This window comes from Sapajus apella, unplaced genomic scaffold, assembly GCF_009761245.1.
Source record: "Sapajus apella isolate SASKATOON/1434 unplaced genomic scaffold, GSC_monkey_1.0 scaffold8, whole genome shotgun sequence".
NCBI lineage: Eukaryota > Metazoa > Chordata > Mammalia > Primates > Cebidae > Sapajus > Sapajus apella.
The window spans coordinates 42,250,472-42,268,702 of NW_022436948.1; the positions used below are offsets into that span (position 1 = coordinate 42,250,472).

At 35.4% G+C, this 18,231-nt stretch overlaps 1 pseudogene; it reads left to right on the forward strand.

Moving 5' to 3' along the window:
• Positions 1 to 15,050: 15,050 nt before the first annotated feature.
• Positions 15,051 to 15,147, forward strand: LOC116551105 (annotated as a pseudogene).
• The last annotated feature ends 3,084 nt before the right edge of the window (positions 15,148 to 18,231 follow it).

Here is an 18,231-nt window from a genome sequence, read left to right on the forward strand (position 1 = left end):
GGATTCCTATTATTTGGAGAGAAATTTTATATTTTTGTCTTTATATTTGATACTTTAAAGACACTATTTCACTGAGTTTGGAACAAAAGCAATAACTTAGATTTCTGCTTGTCAGCAAATAAACAGCAGATGAAGTTAAGAGCTTGATTAAGGAAAAGATCATCAGTGCTATTCTTTATTCTACAACCAATGGTTTTACAATTAACGGGAAATAGGCCAGTTGTTTCTCCAGTATAGACGTTTTCAGAGGAATTCTTATGATGTGATTGCCAAGAATAGATTTCTATGTCTGCCTAATGTACACTGAAGAAATGATACATTTTCAAAGTAAACCAATCAATTTCATCAGAGAGGCTCTCTTTTATAAGGATAAAACAAAATATTCAACCAAGGATTCTAAGACACTTAAAGAATGTTTCAAAGTGTAAGTTACAAAAGCCCATAATGGAAATAAGCACGAAGTGCCATCTCAAAACTGAAAAACAGTTATTTTTTTCTGAGTTTGAGACTAAATCATTAGATAGGATATATACCAAGCTTTATGTCTTAGAGTTTTCCTTTTACAGGGAGGGAATTACTTAGCAGATTTTTAACACCCAACAACACAAATAGCTCACAATTATATGTAAGACAAATCCACATTGTGGAATCAAACAATCATTGCTGTATAAAAAGCTCAAGTAAAACTGAGATCATGTTAATTCACAATCTCAGGCAGGTTGATGTTTGAGGTCTACAATGCCATCACTGTAGTTGTTTTTCAACTGTTTCTTTGATTTATTATTATTTTTTTTTGCTTTCTTCCCCCCAAATCAGACCCTCATACTGGCTAATTGAATTAAAAACTTGTCATAGAGACATCTGTAAATGATACTGTACCCAATGGCTATGACCAGACTCCAAATTTGATTATGTGTAAACTGATAAATAAAACAGAAAAAGTGCCAAACTTAACTAACATGGTGAACAGTAAATGGATTTAGTGGATATTGTATTTTAAATGTACCAAAATTTAACAGGCACATAAAGCAAATTCAGTATTTTCCTTTGCATCACTCACACTGGTCACTAACAACAGCATGCAACAATTGATTTTAAACATTTTCAAAACTGTAGGTATGTTTTTCTCCATGTAAATTCATCATTGATGATACCATATGTCTCCATTAATGAAGAAGCTAGGCCATGCCAGGATATCAACATGAATCGAGAAGGTAGTTCCTTGTCACCAACCAGAGCCTGCTCATTTTTTTGTTCCTCTGGGCTTAACACAAAAATCTTTTCTCATCATTCAGATTTTTTTTCTAGTGAGACATTTTCCAGGATTCCATTTTTGTTCAAATGCTTGAGGAGTAGTGAGTTCCGTTCTGGCCTTTTGATTAGCAGTCTCTCATGCCTGCATAGATCACTGACAAGAAATTAGCAGGATTGCAAATGCCAGTATTCTTCAAGCTGTGACTCAGCTGCAGGAAAAGCATGCACTCAACCACATCAACTAATATTTGCAAGGTGGTGTTGGGTAACCGCAAAGAGCACACGCTCTGGAGCACAGTGCCTGAGATCAAGTCAGTACCTGTTTTGTCACTGTCGCTTTGGCCAACTTAACCTTTCTGCCTCTCTCTTGCCTCAATTGCTAAAGGAGGATAAGTATAAGGTTATTCTTAAGATTAAATGTTAATATGTACAACTCTTAAAAATATATGCTCATTATGATGATTATATTTCATAATTTATAGTTACTCAGAGGAAATTTTGATCGTGTAACACTGTAACTGTTTTCTCTATTCCCAACAGCAAACCTACCTGATTTACCTATGCTCCTGGTTCTTAAAATTGGCTTCACATTGGCATCACCTGGGCAAATTTTAGAAATACTCATAACTGGTGAAGGCTGCAAAGCAGGCATGAGTTTTTTCAAAACTTCTGATGTTATTTGACTGTGCAGCCAAGTTTAAGAACGACTGATCTATTTCCCTTCTCACCTAGATGAATTACCTCTAGAAAATATAGTCAGAGTGAGGTTACAGGTAGCTTATGTAACTCCCAAAGTCCTCTATGACCTGTAACTGTTGGCTCAGCTTGTTCCTACTGCTATAACAATGTACCACAGACTGGGCACTTCATAAACAGCAGAAATTTGTTTCTCACAGTTCTCGAGTCTGGGAAGTCCAATATCAAGACAGTAGCAAATTGGGTGTCTGGTGAAGGCTCACTCTCTGCTTCCAAGATGGTGCCTTGTTACTCTGTCCTCACATGGTGGAAGGCAGAGGGGCAAAAGGAGGGCCTAGATAGTCTCCTTCAGCCCTTTTATAAGGGCATTAATCCCATTTATGAGGCTTGACTTCCTCATGACCTGAGCACCACCAAAGACCCCACCTTCTAACATTATCACTTTGGGGTTTAAGTTCTAACATGAATTTTGGAGAGACATATACATTCAAACCATAGTGTTTTTAATCTTTAGTTTGCTTAGGAATTATGGGGAGGACCTGTTAAAATGAAGATTGCAAGCCACAGCCACAGTTTCTGAATTAGTAGGTCTAGAATAAAGCCCAAAGATCGCCATTTCTAACAAGTTCCCACAAAATATTCATATCGCTGGTCCAGATGACCAGAAGTGGAGACAGATGGGCCCACAGTTACCACCATAGTGTCCATATCTTTAGTATGACCTGTATTGGCCAGGGCACTCCAGAGAAACAGTCAACAGAATATATGTAGATTAGATAGATAGACAGATCTATAGTTAGATATATCAATATAGATCTATATCTCTCTATAGATATATCAGTTTAGAACTATATCTGTATATATTCTGTATCTATATAATATATAGGTAGATCTATATGTGTGTGTATATATGTGTGTACATGTGTGTGCATATATAAATACATATACACACATGTATATACATATACATACATATATATGTACATGATATATATATGATATATATACATGATATATATACACATGATATATATGTGTGTGCATATACATATACATATATATGTGTGTGTACACACATGTATATACACGTGTATATGTGTGTCCATGCACACACATATGTACATGTGTATATACATGTGTGTATATGTGTGTGCATGCACACACATACACACACACACACACACACATATATATATATACAGAGAGAGAGAGAGGGAGAGAGGAGAGAGATTTAAGATTTATTTTAAGGAATTGGCTCACACGATTATAGTGGCTTGGTAAGTCCAAAATTTTCAGGGTAGGCACAGTCTGGAGACCCTGGGAAAAACTGCAGTTCAAGCTCAAAGGCAGTCTGCTGGCAGAATCCTTTCTTGCTTATGAGAGATCAATCTTTGTTCTGTTAAGGTCTTCAACTGATTGAATGACACCCACATGCATTATGGAGGGCAATCTGCCTTACTCAAAGTCTACCAATTTAAATGTTAATCCCTTCCAAAAAACATATTCACAGCAACATCCCGAATGTTTAACCAAATATCTGGGCATCATGGCCCAGCCAAATGAATACAATAAATTAGACATCACATGGCCTCATCTGTCTAATCTGAACCCAATTAGATTAGTATTGAATCCAATATAAAAAAGAAGTAACATTTCTTCTTCAAATTTCTTTGTTATTATAAATTACTATTGAAAAAGTTAAGATTAATTGGTGTTGGTAGAAACAATAAGAAAAACTGAATGCTTCAAAGTGATTGAGTTTGGCCATAATCAGTGACAAAGTTGTTAGTGTATTTAGTGACACAACATGGACAGTTTTCTAAATAAAATTTTGAGATGGTTATGAACAAATAGACACAGGATTGACTCTAAGACAATTATGAAACTGACATTTCTCCCTTTTTCCATCAACTCATCTACATAGGTGATAGGGTGCCAGTACTGTCTTAAGCCCTTAAGCCTTCTGGATTTTTCCATTCTCTTTCTTCATCAAAACATATCTGTCTTGTGTTCTGATTACAAAGGTTATTCATCTCAGCTCTACATTTAATAACGAATCAAACTAAAGTGTTAATATGTGAAGAGGTGCAGAGATAATTCGCTGACATTGACTGATGGTTATGGGACTTACCAATTCCGCCCAACATGATTTTTCCAAAGAGCTGCAAACGGACAGCACAACCAAGCCTGTGAAGAACTTACTTCCTCACACCGGAGTTGCTTGCAGTGCTTAGAACTGGTAGGAGAGCTTTTTCAAAACATATGCTGTGTCGCTATGCACACAGGATGTATTACTATTCCCGGGGATGAGATTTTCCAGATAATTTAAATACAACCCCTTTCCCTCCTACCAGTGATTCTCAGTCCTGATTGCATATTAAAATTGCCTTGTGAGATTTTATTATGTACAGATGCCAAGGCTTCCCCTAATCCAATTAAGTAAGAACCTCTATGACAGCTGGGGAATCCACATGTTTTAAATGTTCCCCAGGTCATTCTAATATGCAACCGAGGTCAAGAACCACTGCCTCATATTGGGAAGAAAAAAAAAAAAGCATAAATCACAACGTCACTGAGTTTGCAAGGAAAACGGAATACACCATTCACCTTAAATAAATAGAACCTTTCACAGTATCAGTTTTACAATATATAGTTAGAAACGTCACACTTTTAGCCAACTAAAGTTAGAAACAGCCTAATGTAAGAGCAGGCTTTGAGAAAACACAAATCGGTAGATCCCACCAAGCACTTTTTAACTTTTCTCAACTTTACGATTGACATTCACTAAAATAAGGCTTATTTCTTCAGTGGTACTACAGGTATGCAGTATAGCAAGTTCTTAGGCATTATAATAGCATTTTTAAATAAAATAATAATTGAAAATAGAGTTCTTTCTTTTATTTGGCTTTTTGTTTGCTATTCTGAAAAGCTGGAAAGAAAAATGCCCTGCAGACATTATGAAGCTTTCTTTCAACATTTGATCAACTAGAGAAGGAACTATGTCCTAAAGTGATTGCAGAATCTGCACAGTTCTAGCCCAGAACGGAGCTCGGTATTATTGATTGGCTGACAGAGGATGAATTGCTTTACATGTTTATTTCCATTTCTAAGGTATTTTAATTATATAATTTTTAAATACATATATTGAAATAAGATACATATATATTTGAATACTTTGATTTTAGAAAAGCAATATAAATCTTCAGAAAACATTTATTTATAATGGCAAATGTTTGTCAGTCTCAAAGAGGTAAATCTGAAAGAGAACAAAGAACTAACACATACAGAGTAAAAAATATTATGGAACTGCTATTCCCAAAATATTTCAGATTTTAGATTTAAGAAAATTTTAGATATCTAGAAAAAAAATTAATTGTTATTCATCTCGAAAAAAATCCTTATTCCAAAGAGGCACTTTACTAATAAACAAAATGATGCAAGGTTGAAATTATGAGTAGAATAGGGATTTATCAACATGGTCAGACTATAGAAGTAACTGCAACAAAACCATATCCCTCAATCCCATCAATTATGACTGAAGTGCCACTCGTGTTGCTAAGCATGGCTTTAAGCCTTGATCACTTGCAGCAAATACTCCTGGGAAAAGTAGCAGTCCCCATCAATTAAGGTAATTTTAACAGGCTATGGCCTGAAAGCAGTTGTTATGAAGAACAAGACAGGAGACTTCAGGATGCATCAAAGTTTACCTTTGTCCACTTTTCCAAAACTGAATTTGAAATTAGAGACTCATAGCCTCTCAGAATCAATCTGTCCATCTGAAAAGATGCAAATAACATTATGCATGCTGGAAAGTGAAATACTTACAAGTAGCTGTAGTTAAACATAATTTTTAGAGCTGAAAGGTTCATAATCAACCATATTTTTTACACAACTTTATAGAAATAGAAAAGTCAAAGTTTGACTTTTGTCAGACTTTGAAGTGTAGGCCGCAGAATTTGAAAGAAGACATTGGAGTCATTAACCTGTCAACCAAAAAAAGAAACTTCTTAAAGACTTTACAGAATGTCATGGGCTAGTCTATAGTAAATACGAGAATCACATTTAAAATATTTCAATACATTTTAAGATAGCATAGATCTTTAACATGTGACCTCTAAGTTGGTAATACTGATGATGTCTTTAATAGTGTATTTTCTTGTATTCATTTTAATTTATTTAACTTTTCGGTGATGTTTTATTTTGTTTGCAATTGTGCAATAGCTAAAGTAATATGCAACGAGATTTCACACACTGGGGTCTGTTGCGGGGGACTAGGGGAGGGAAAGCGGGGGGTGGGGAGTTAGGGAGGGATAATATGGGGAGAAATGCCAGTTATAGGTGATGGGGAGGAAGGCAGCAAACCACACTAAGCTTCATGTACCCCAAAACCTAAAATGCAATTTAAAAAAAGATATTGTAAACACAGCATAATATTATGTAAATTATACCATGTATTATAAAAATAATATATAAGTAATTACATGTAATATTAATAATATTATTGGTATTATATGTGATTAGATAGAATATAATAGTATACACAATTAAAATGCAAAATATAAGTATGTAAATGCATAAAATTAAAGCATTTTCACTATATTATATATGTATTATTTGTAGCAAGTAAGTTTTTATATTAATATTCTAATAATAATTCTACCCTGAACTTGTAATACAAGTTTTTTTATTTAAAAAGTGGTTAAGAAGCACTATATGCAAACATTAAGTTCACATAAATCTCTTTAGAAGTAAAATTAAATGTTAAATAGAATAATTCAGATTTTGTATTTTAGTGATATATACCAAAGTGGTTTTTGTAGAACACGTAAACTTATTTAAACACAATTAAAACAGATAAATGAAACATAATTTATTATGAGTTTAATAACCACTTTCAATTTTTAAATCTCTGCTCCTATATTCACAATCTCAGTCAGTGAAAACACACAGCTCTCCTTTCGGAAATTGCGTATGAAATTGTTTCTCACTTGTTTAGTGGCCATTAATATGCTGTTCATTTTCTGCATCGTGCTGCCTTGTTATCAAGTCTCTAAAATCTCAAAGATACCTGCGAAAAGATGAGAAACACCTTTAATCAGACCCATTTTAGAATATCAATTTTATTACATTTTGGAAGCACAAAGCGGAAAGAGAAGCTGTTAAACTAATGTTTAATCTAAATGATTATTTTATATTAAAATAAATACTGATACCATGGAAATAAGAATAACTCCCCAGAATTTTTATGATTAAACAGGAACATCAAATACATTTAATACAGCTGCTTCCGGCTATACTCCAGCCACCTAAGGTGTATGTGCACTTTCCTCTGCTTCAAGGGGTGCTTGAGAAGTGTGGCTGTGTTCCCTTCCCCTTGTTCGTTGAACTGTCATTTATATCTCGTATCTTGCACTATACACCGAAACTGTGCTTCTCTGTTTAAATTCACCAGATGACAAGAACTTATTACAAACCCAGCGTTTTGAAATGTGTACATTCAAAGGGATCTTCAAGGATAAGACACTGTCATTGAGAAAAGAAGGAAAACATAGTAATTTTTGTAGTTTATGGACTCAGTATGCATATAGGGCAGATGCACATGAAAATAATGCATTTTTATAAACTTCGCAATCGTTCCCACAAGCAATAGAATAACTGTCAAGCATGTATGGGATGGGACAGAGGCTGGGGCGCTAGAGTCAAGAGCGGATACTACCTTAAGGCAAGAAACTAACTTTTGTTCTTAAAATAATTAGAGAGGAAGGGGACAGATTTCTCTATTTGGAGCACCTTGGGTAAAATCATATTGTTACTAATCATCAGTGTCTGAGAAACATTATAAGAGCAGAATTATGGATCATCAAAGATTGCACAAGAGTCAAGACGAAAACAAAAGATTATTTCTAAATTCTAAAACGGAGAGACCAGCAGACCAAAGACAAGAAAAGTTGGAGGCGAAATCTCAGGAGCTAAAAACCTAAGCTTAGGTTTCAATATGCTGAATTTTTAGTTCCTTTTGGCAGCCAGAGGGAAACAAGGAATGGTCTTATAACTTGATCAACGTGAGAATGAGGACAGAAGATCACTGCCTCCATTTCCGCCACTGGGAAAAACGCAGTAGCTAAAATACTTAATTGTTTTGACCATAGCCTCTCTTCTTTCAATACGAAACTCAGAGCAATGGATGGTCTCAATCAAAGCTTTGGTAGAGTACCCTCCTCAATTTCAGCATCTCCAGGGAATGGAGTTGAACTTGCGGGCACTGAACCAAGCCTCCTTCCAATATTTTTTTTACAGGCTCGTTTTCCCTCACTCACCACAAGGTCTTTTCTTTCAAGAGTTTTGTAATTCAAGAACATAAACTTTACTCCAAAGATGAGAGGCTTAAAACTTCAAAATGAAGAGGCGCACGATCACACTTCTGTCTTTGCACTGCCTGAAAAAATGGCCTGATCCAAGCTCCCTACCAAGACAGACGCAAAATCATAAGAGTTTCCTACAGCTGACCACCTCATATCTTTCAGAAATGTAGAGTATTGTGGGTAAAAACTGTGCCCATGTGATTCAGGCTCAGCTCAGACTTGTGTGGTCAGAGAAACCCAAACAGTAACCAGAAATAATTAAAAGACATTCACTTCATTTAAACATGTCCTTTTCCAAATGGCAACAGGATGGAAAAATACTTCAAAAACCACAGATCATCTTACATTCTATATCTCCACCTGTCTTAGTTCTTTTTGTGCTGCTATAACACAATGCCACAGACTGGATAATTTGTAAACAAAAATTCATTGGCTCATCGTTCTGAAAGCTGAGAAATCTAAGTTCAAGTCAATGGCAGGTTCCATGTCTGGTGAGGTCATTCTCCTCTTACAAGATGGCATCTTTCATGCTGCATCTTCCAGAGGGTAAAAAGAATGAATCCTCACAAGGCAAAAGTTGGAAGAATCTAGGGCACGAGAGAGAGCAAGATGGGGCCAAACTCTGCCTTTATAATAGCACCAATGCCACCCGTGACAGTGGAGGTCTCACACCCCAATCCCTTTTACAAATTTCCACCCCTTAACTCCCTTACAACGGAAACTAAATTTGAACACGAGTTTCTAACGATAGTTTCTCTCTGTAACTCATTCTTCCCCACATGAGTAGAAGCAGCTTCCTTTCTGATACAATTAACTCCCAACCAAGCACTCTGCTCAGCCCAAACACCTCATGAAGGCTTTGCCTTTTCCTCCTCTCTTATTTTCCGTCAATCCATTATTTTTTCTCTTCTCAGAGTAAATACCCTATTTTTTCCTTTTCAAGTTGTTTTTATTCATTGGCCCAAATTAACATGAATGTATTACAGGAATGGAAAGAATTCTCCTTAGCAGTTAGAGGCAAGTAGAAAAGAAGGGACAAGCATGTACACATTAATTTTTTTTGTTCCCATCACATGTAAATGTTTAGTTTCAAAACAATTTATTGTCATAATGGTTTTATTTCTCAAACTCCAAGCTCTTCAAAAGACAATTAGAATTCGTATGATGTCTCAGGATCATTTTCTTTTAGGATCCCTTTGACTCTTAGAATCAGTGGGAAACTGAATAAAAATCTCCACCGTTATGTGAAACCACAGAGATCTCGAGAGTTCTCTAAGGTTTGACATGCCAAATTCTTTGATGCTTCTCCGGCCCCTTAGAAGAAATGCTGGGACACAGTGCAATGCCAGCTGCTCAGGAGTCTGTGGCCCCTGCATTGCCACCCACCAGAAGGCAAGCCTGAAATTCCTGCCTGCTTCAAGAACGCATAAGCTGACATCTCCAGGTTACCTCTTTTTCACATGAAAACTTCATTTTTGTACTCTTTTGCTTTTAATAGACAAGGAGAAGTTTGATTTCATGATTAATCAAAATTTATAAAAATTTGTTAAGTGTTAGAATACTATCAAAAAAGGGTAACCCTATAAAAATATAGATTACACTCCTTTTTTTCTAGAATGTTCAAGAAGTTTTAGATTATTGGTAACTGAACATCAAGCTAGCTATAATCATATTATTTTATTATTTACTAGTTTCAGTTACATGAAGTTTAATAATATGACAATGACAATGTGTTCAAAAAAATTCAATGTGTCCTTTGGTACATAGTGGGGACTTCATAAATATTCATAAATGAATCTTTCTTCAAGAAACTACGTTATTGAAAGAGGTTGCAGATAATATTCCCTTTACTGGAAAACAATAACACTGTATTTTTGAAAAACAAAGATTTGCTTACAAATTTGTTCTTAAGAAAGAGTCCAGTTTCAGGTAATTTATTTGAATAATGTTCCCTATGATAATAGTTGTTCACATTTTAATAACTGCTGTGCATATATTAGGGAGTGCTACCCAGGATAGTGAATTCAGAGGACTGGGATTGTAACTACAGTAGAATATATGCTTTCTGTTCAACCATCAACCTGTCTAGCACTATTTCAATTGTGTGATATGCAACTATTCATTATAGCTGCTTAACTGTTTATTCAGCTAAGTAAAGAGAGATCAACCTAAGTAGCACAAAGTGGCTTCAAATTTTACCGAAGTGCTTTAAAGACATTATTGAATTCTAACTACATAGTGGATAACATTTACATGAAATAAATGAAAATTATTCTGAATGAATGAATTCCTATTTAAAGCATATTATATACCACTTATGAGAAATGCTGCTTACTTGAATTGGGATGAGAGGATTTTTGAAATAAAGTTTCTTATTTCTAGATAGCTGTTTTGTGTATGCACATGTTTAACAGCATTATAAAATATCACTTCTAAGTCACCCCATTATATTTGCAGACAGCATGTTCTTCAGTCACAAAGTTATGATTCATATATATCAAGTCACTTAGCATTGCTGCCAAGTGTTGCCAGCCTGAAATATAAAACAGAGACGATAATAAAACTTTAACAAGCAGCAATAAAACTAATGAAATATAATCTCAAATATACTGCCCTAATTCATCCCAAGAGGAAACACAATCACCCAATCCTAAGGATGAGGAAATGGAGCCAGCTCCATAAAAACACATATTCATCACAGTAACATGGATCGTTTTAGAATTAGAACTAAAAGAAAATTCAAGCTGGTTACAGTAGTGTAATTATCATGGCCAAATAGAAGAGGATGACAAGATGAAGCGACAGTTCACATATGCTTATTTTGGCTCCATGTTTAAAGCTATTAAAATGAAAATGTTGATATTATTTTTAATGAGGATAATCTTTCATGCTAAGGATAGAGAAATTTCATGTAGCACTAAGCAGCATTTAAGAAGTGAGGGCTGACCTCCAAGACCAATATGTAAGTGGGTCACAAGCTTATTTACATACAGTTTACATGTGCCTGTAATAACCATGCAATCTATTCCCAAATAACTTCAGATTGATGTTTGTTACTGTATCCCTTGAGGTTGTAATCTGATAATTGTGCATTTCCCCCTTATTTCCTATAATTATCATCTGTCTTTGAGAAACTAGAATTCCAAATTTAAGAAACAGGCAGCAGAGAGGAGAGAGAAAAGGAAATGAAAGGAAGAAGGAGGCAGAGAAAGGGGGTAAGAGGAAAGGTACAGCCTGTTGTGAGTCCTTTCTCTGTAGTTTTGATTTTTTGCACACACAGGTGACTTAATCCAAACGACAGAGAACAGACTTACCCAAAGATAAAATTAGAATCAACAAGATTTCCTTTTTACAATAGACAGTCTCTGTGATTCTGCATATGGTATAGTTTGTGCATACAGTAAAGGGAAAGAGATCGATCGTTGTCCATTCTCAGAAGCATCCACCAGACAAGTAAGAGCTCTGTGCTCAGTTTTCCACTGCCAGAAGATTTTTTTTTTTTTAATTACAGGAATTTGTACCAATAACTCATTTTCCCAAAAATGCTCAGGAAACACATAATGTCAAGTAGGGTCAAACAATGAAGACAGGATATGCAACTTTGCTTACGAATGTTTAAGATAAGCAGAAGCAATGTAGAAGAGAAAGATGGTGTACCGAGATTGTATGGACATTTAAAATTTCTATTATTCAAAGGGCAACCTCAAAAGACTGGTAAAAATATTTTCCCCATAGAATGAATCCTTGGACAGTATGATTACCTGCCCCAGGCAGAATTAACTGAAGCATTGTTAAAAATTTGAACAAGCTGCTTAAAAACACAAGAATGGAAAGACACGTGGTGTCATGAAAAATGTACGAATAATAAGAATACATTTTTTCCATCCCTACATTTTATGAGTACAATATGGATTGCAAGATTCAACTCTTTTATAAATAATCAAATATATCTTATTTACTTTCTGTTGCCTCGTTTCTCCTTTAAAATACGTGTACTCCTACGTCTTGGTTTTATTTCACTTTGGTTAATAGAAGTACAAGCATTGACCTGAAAATTGTCCCCTTCTAAAAGATAATTCCCATTATTTTCCACTTGTCTTGAAATGTTAATATCTAGGTTACATTTTTTAGCATTAAAATAGTTATTTAGTTTATTACTAACCTCTGAGGGATGTCTTGAGAATAATAGAGTGGAAAAACACTTTATAGAAATTATTATTTTTGTAAGAGCTATGTACGTTAGTGGGGGGTTAATGCTACTTTTCCCTACTGATTTTAATATATGCCTGGCCATTCTTTCAACTAAAATAAAACCAAAGCAATGTCTTTAACATATACCTGCTTTCACTGAATGGTAACAATTCTATCAATCTGTGGTGAAAGGGAAAATCTCAATAACCAGGTCATAAATTGACAACGTTTTCAACAGGAAAGATGGTCCGTGGAATAGGAGAACTGAGTTTGGACACGTTAGTGAGTCTGTCCGTGTGTTTGTTTTTTCCAAGGCAGAGTCCTGCTCTGTCACCCAGGCTGGAGTGCAGTCTCGGCGCACTGCAACCTCCACCTCCCGAGTTCAAGCAATTCTCTTGCCTCAGCCTTCCAAGGAGCTGGGATTACAGGCACCCGCCATCACACCCGGCTAATTTTTGTATTTTTAGAAGAGACAGCGTTTCACCATGTTGGCCAGGCTGGTCTTGAACCCCGGACTTCAGCTGATCCACCCGCTTCAGCGGGGACTACAGGCGTGAGCCGCCGCGCCCCGCCGCATACTAAGTGGGTACTTTGGGTCATTGCACAGTCTGAAGATTGAGTTCCCGTTGCTTTCATTTATAAGACATTCATGTACTGCCATCGTGTGGTCAACCAAGCACACGCCAGCTTATTTGAAATGGTATGAAAAGTCAAAAAAAAAAAAAAAAGACTGTTGTTTGTTTTGGTTCATAGTGATGGCCTTAATCTTGTCAAAAACAGCTTGGCCAAAGAGCCGGAATATACCATAGATGTAAACCCAAGCACTTTTATTTACGAGGACCCAGGCAGTGTGTATTGGAAGTCAGAACAAAAAGTCAATCTAGCTGATAAAACCACAGGAGAAAATAATATTTCGTATTTCCTGTTTAATATTCTGGATATCTCATATAGCAGATCTATCAAAAGTTCAAAGTTGTGTTATTTATATAACTTTTTTCAAAATCATGCCTTACAGTTAAAATGATATTTTATAACGGTAGTGCCTTTTTAATGCAACTAAAAAAAGCTGTGTACATAAATGGACAAATACAAGTGCCCATACAGGCGAAGTCAAAGCAATTTAAACTGGACATGTTAAACGCACAGCACAAGATTGTACTTTTCTCATTTAGATAATTTCACCTGCTTTCAAGAGCACAAAATCAACTCCCTTCTACTTAAATTTTAGTATCATCTCTAATACTAAGGGTGAGTATAACCATTCAAATCATGATCATGATGAAATTATTTAGTGGATTCATATCTTATAAATTAAGATCTTTCTTCCAGTCAGAACATGAAAACTAAAAGCTCAATTTGATAAAAGAGTGATTCTGGATTTAAACACAAAAGTTTTTATATTGTAAAGCCCTTGAATTTGTTTCTAGAAATAAAAACTTTCCATCATTTAAATATAACAAAAACTACAGGGAAGCATAATTCTATTAATGACTTCTTTCACCTTAGAAAGTATCAAATGAGCTGGTGAATTTTTTTTGCTTTCAACTGATAGTGTTAGAGAGACAAATATCATCATTTCAACTCTTATGCCTTTATTTACTGTTTCAAGAAATGCCAAATGCTTTTCAAAATATCTCAGAATGTAAGATTTAAATACACCAATAAACTTCATGAGACAAAATCCTAATTTACTTTCCTTCTTTCCCTTTTTTATTAAACACTCACCACAAATTTCTTATTAGATGAAAGATAAAAAAATTATCAACAAATATAAAATCAGCCTAAACATAAATATTAATCTAAATTTTGATCTTAAACTATCACTAATTCTGTAACTTTCTTCCACTTCCTGCGTGTTCATGAGTTTATAATACTCATATAAAATAATTTTTCTCTCATGACCTTTAGTAGGAAACAAAGATATTTGTATATGAGAGAAAAGAAAAAGAAATGAGCTAATAAGTAAATATCTTAATGAAGAAAGAAAAAATATATTGAATAGAGGTGAAGATTATCCAGTCTAAAGATTAGATATGCACTTTTTGCAGAGTCATGAGTTTCTCTTATGAGGAAAAAAAAACTCAGTAAATAGACATAATAAAACAGGTAGAAGCTTAGCTAAATTTTGACACTCTTAAAAGACGTAATAATTAAGAGAGATGGAGCCACAATTAAGACCAGTCTACACATTATTTAATTGCCTGCCAATCCTAGAAAACTTTTACTTAGTTAACATAGATTTGGTTCAACAGGAGTGTCTTAGAAGCTGCCTATGGTAGGGCTACAAATGAAAGTCTCCTGAGTCCTTAAGCCTCATGAAGAGATGACGGACACACAGAAGATCTAGCTACGAGCAACATCAAAGAAGGGACACTGATCAGATTCATAAATACAAGTCTGTTTTCTAGGGAGAAGGAAGAAAGGAGGCAATCTTAGTCAATATTCTTTTGACTGCAAGTACAGAAATTCATTTGAGATAGTTTATGCAAAAAAAAGGGTATTTGTTCTATAGAAAGAAGTGTATAGTGCTACTCAAAAAATGATCTAGTGCTGGCCTGGGCAATACATACGCTAAAATTGGAATGATACAGAGATTATATGGCCCCTGTGCAAGAATGACACATCTAAAAATTTATTAATATTCAAAAAGATCTAAAGATCATGATGAAATTTGGTATAGAAATTAAGATAAAGCATTTAGAAAGTTGTGAGTACTTTGAGAAAGCAGTTTTTTGCCTGCTGATTGTTTAATAAAAAGGCATGGTCACTGTGTGATTCCTATGGCGACTGCAACACATTACCACAAACTTCCCGGCATAAAAGGAATTTATTCTGCCACAGTTCTGGATGCCACTCCAGCCATCCTCTTTGAAGGAGGGCCTTGAGCTAGTGAAGGATCTTTGCCAGCATAAGCAGACAACAGGAAATGCTTGGAATTTGCGACCACCATGCCTCCCAAGATGGTCACAAGATAATGACTCATCGGTGGGGAAGTACGAAAGCCCAATTCCTTTGCCTTCAGTCAGAACAAACAGTGCACTGTAATTTACATTCCAAAATTCCCTGCTGAATCAGACTGGCATCACTGGTGCTTGAAGTGGTATCCTTGCTTCTTATTTTCTCCCCTCCTTCCCTCACTCCCTTGTCAATTTCACCCGGAGCACTTCTTTAATAAATTACTTGCATATGAATCCCTTGCCTGGCATCTTATTTTGAAGAAACTGATCTAACACAAAGCGTATCTTTCAGATGCCTTGTTTAATGTTTCCTTAGATTGGAGAACCCAACCTAAGACAAAGACTGTCGTATAAACAAAGAGCAATGTGAGCTGCCAGTCTCCCTTGAGGAACTAGAGCCAAATCATCCCGCTCTCTTTTCCAGGCCACCGGAGCCTTATGGTTGCTCTGTTTCTTCCTGCCTGTCTGTTTTCTTTGTGTCTGTGCACATCCATCTCTGCTTTATGGCAGCTAACCACAGGTTTAAATCTACCTCTTCTGTTTCATGACTTCCTTTCATGTAATAAAGTAACTTTTCACAACCTTTTTAAGAATTTGAAAATAGTTTTATAGAAAAGAAATGTATTTCAATAAACTTTAATAGAAAAGAAAGACCACTCCATAGCTCTAAAGATTACAAAACTCTTTACAGTGATAAGCCAGATTATTTCTAGTCCCATTTGTGTAGAATCAAAGTAAATATGGTTAACTCATTTTATTGACAGAAAGCATAATGATACTGATAAAAAAAATCAGTAGAATTAAACAGTATACAAATGACTGCCAAGTCCCACCACTTTCAGAAGCTTCCTTCTCCTTTAAGAGAAAAGTTTAATTATTTGGCACATGGCATGGTACTTGGTATTGTACATAGCCACCCAAGTTCAGGCTACAGGGAATATCTGCAAAAAGATGGAGATAACCTTATTATTAAGCCCTGGAGAAGAAACTGAGAAAAACCCTAGCCGACAAAGAGACATATCCTGAGCCTAGAATGTATTTGCCTTTGAGAATAGAACAAGTTTAAACTGAATGTGACGTTTTAAAAAATCATTAACAAGCGCACCATTTATTGAGGAGTACAACTTTAACTTGGCCACTGGGAGTTTTACTGGCTAAAATAATTTAAGATAACGTTTTTACTATTATGATTAAATATCATATTATAATTATTCTTTAAAAGGTAACTATTTTTTACTGAATATCTATTACATATCAAGCACTGTATTCAAATCTCTACATGCCATAGCTGATTTACATGTCACATTGATACTGGGATGTGGATATTATTCCTATTTTAAATATTCAAAACGGAAACTTAAAGAATAATAGCTCACTCACAGTTAATCATCTGGAAAGGAAACCTGGATCTTTGTCACCAGAGAGCAAGTCATTTCCACACTGCTATACCATCTTAACCTGTCTTCTGTGTCCGCTCTTTCTCTTGGTGTGTCAATGAGCGATTCTGTCTCTAAGCTAGTGCGCTCATTCTACTGCGTCAGCCGCCTCAGCTTTGCTGCTTTCCCCCTCAGAGGTCCCTCCCCATCAAGCCGCTGGTGCTAATGAAAGAGACTCATGAAGAGTGAGGGGCACATCACATGTGCACTTTGCCCCATGTCATGCCCTGTCCAGTTTCTCAGAATGTGCACACATGTTCTCCGCAGGAAGTTATGAACCTTTACCCAGGTCCATGTGATAAGTTTCAAACAAGATTAAGCATTCTTGTCTCTAGAATGAATTAAATGCAATTAGGCAACACACAACAAAATATACCAAATGACCTGTCACACCATTGTAATTATTTTATTTAAAAATAATGCTACCTGGTTAAAACTTAAGCCACTGATACAAATTTGAGAATAGTTCTCTATTGTCCTTGGCAAAAATCAGAAATTAAAATGACTTTCTCTCATTGAAGCTTTGAATCAGAGATGATGCCTTACGAATAACCAATAGAAAAACTACCACCTTGTGGAAAATCTCAAAAAACATACATTTAAAACTATTAAAATGAATTAAGACATCATGTAGATTTAGTGAAAATAATGCAAAATTTAATTATGCTCCATATCACAAAGTTATTATTTCTACTTTAATTGGTGAATTTGGGCCATATACACAAATTCCTAAACACCATGCATCTGTCACCGGCTGCATGTATATGATCGTCTTCCCTAATTAAAATCTAATTCAGTTCAGTATGCCCAAGTTCGATGTTTTATTGCAACTCAGGTACTGTGTTAGGTTCTAAGGATATCAGTTCTGAGAGATCCATGGGCCCTGATCACAAGGAGAGCACTTACAATCTTGCTATAACATAACATATTAAGTTCTATTCATTCAATATATATATTTATTGAGCACAATCTTCCAGGACCAGGAATCCAAGATGCAAAAAAAAAAAAAAAAAAAAAAAGCTGCTCTAATGGTATACGTGATTTTGTAGAGCAGACAGATATTTATAAAAGAATCATACAAACAATCATTAAAACGAGTAAGGTTGTGAAGGAAAGGAATATGCTGTTATGTGAGTGGGTAACAGAAGCGACCAATCTGTCGTGGAGGGCAGCCAAGCCCTCCCTGAACAAATGATTCAGCTAAGGTTTGATGACAGAGGCAGAGTGAGCTAAATGAAATAAAAAGGGGACTGGTGGACTTCTAGAGTGAGAGACTAGCATATAGTCAAGACCTGTGAACAGCTGTTTGAGAAACTGAATACCATCCAGAGTGAA